This window comes from Mus caroli, chromosome 6, assembly GCF_900094665.2.
Source record: "Mus caroli chromosome 6, CAROLI_EIJ_v1.1, whole genome shotgun sequence".
NCBI classification, from domain to species: Eukaryota; Metazoa; Chordata; class Mammalia; order Rodentia; family Muridae; genus Mus; species Mus caroli.
The window spans coordinates 115,083,558-115,084,790 of NC_034575.1; positions in this window are offsets into that span (position 1 = coordinate 115,083,558).

Consider the following 1,233-nt stretch of genomic DNA (forward strand, 5'->3'; position numbering starts at 1 on the left):
TTTTTTTTTTTTTTTTCCTCCTTTTCCATGTTCCTTTGACTTGCGTGTGAATAAGTTTTGTTTCATTTCTGTCATTTGCAACTGTGCTTGGCCTTATTTTAAGCTTTCGGCTTGTGTTTACTGTTTTACAAAAGCTCACTATGTACAGGTTGAATGCTAGCTAGTATGGATCTCAACTTCAAGTATGGATGTCAGTCAAGAAACCCCTCTGACTTCTTTATCTAGAAATAATCTCCTCTTCCCTCAAATTTCGTTATCCCTTATTTTCACCTCTGTGTCATAGATCACCTTCTAAAATGATTTGGTTTTATTTATGCCCATATGTTATAGTCTTCAGTCACTTTGTTCTGTAAAATAATGTCTACCATTGATCAGGCAGTTATTTATATGTCAAGATCTTTACACAAACAGGCCTGTCTGAACTTCGTAACTACTTCACAGGAGGTAAGCTTTTAAATCTTCACTTTATAAGCAAAACCCTAAGGAGTAAACGGATTAATGTGGAGAGATGGCTCGGGGGTGAAGAGCATTGATNGCTNGCTCTTCCAAAGGACCCTAGTTTGATTCCCAGCACTCGAATGGTGGCTCACAACTGTCTGTAACTCCAGCTCCAGGGCCCCCAATGCCCTCTTCTGACATCTATGAGCACCGAGTGTGCAAGTGGTGTGCAGACATACCTGCAGACAAAATATTCATACACATAAAATGAAATAAAATAAAACGTGGTGATTAAGACAGGAGCCTCAATTCAGACTCAACTAATTCACTCTCAGAGTTTGTGCCATAACATCCTCCAGTGATGCTTTCTGTACAGTGCAGTCACTGAAGACCCTCTTTAATTACTTAGTGGATCAATTAATCAATGAAACAGCAAGGCTGTTGAGCAGTTGTTCATAGACCATGCCAACTTCCAAAGCTGCTTCTGACCCACACGGAGCATTAGGATGGCTAAGACTGTAGAGNNTTTAGGAAGAAAACCAANCTGATCATTACTAAAACAAAACTCTGCCAATAGTAACACTGGCAACATTAGGATTATCCAAAGCCACTGCTTCACACGCCCAAGTACACTAAGCTGATTTAACTTCTGTAGAAGAGAAGGTTACACATCTCAGAGAATGAAATTATGGAGTGGGAATGCAGCTCAGTGGCCGAACATGTGCTGCCGTGCGTATGACCTTCTTGTGTCAGATCCCGCAAACACTCACACATGCAGATTAAATAAACAAATTA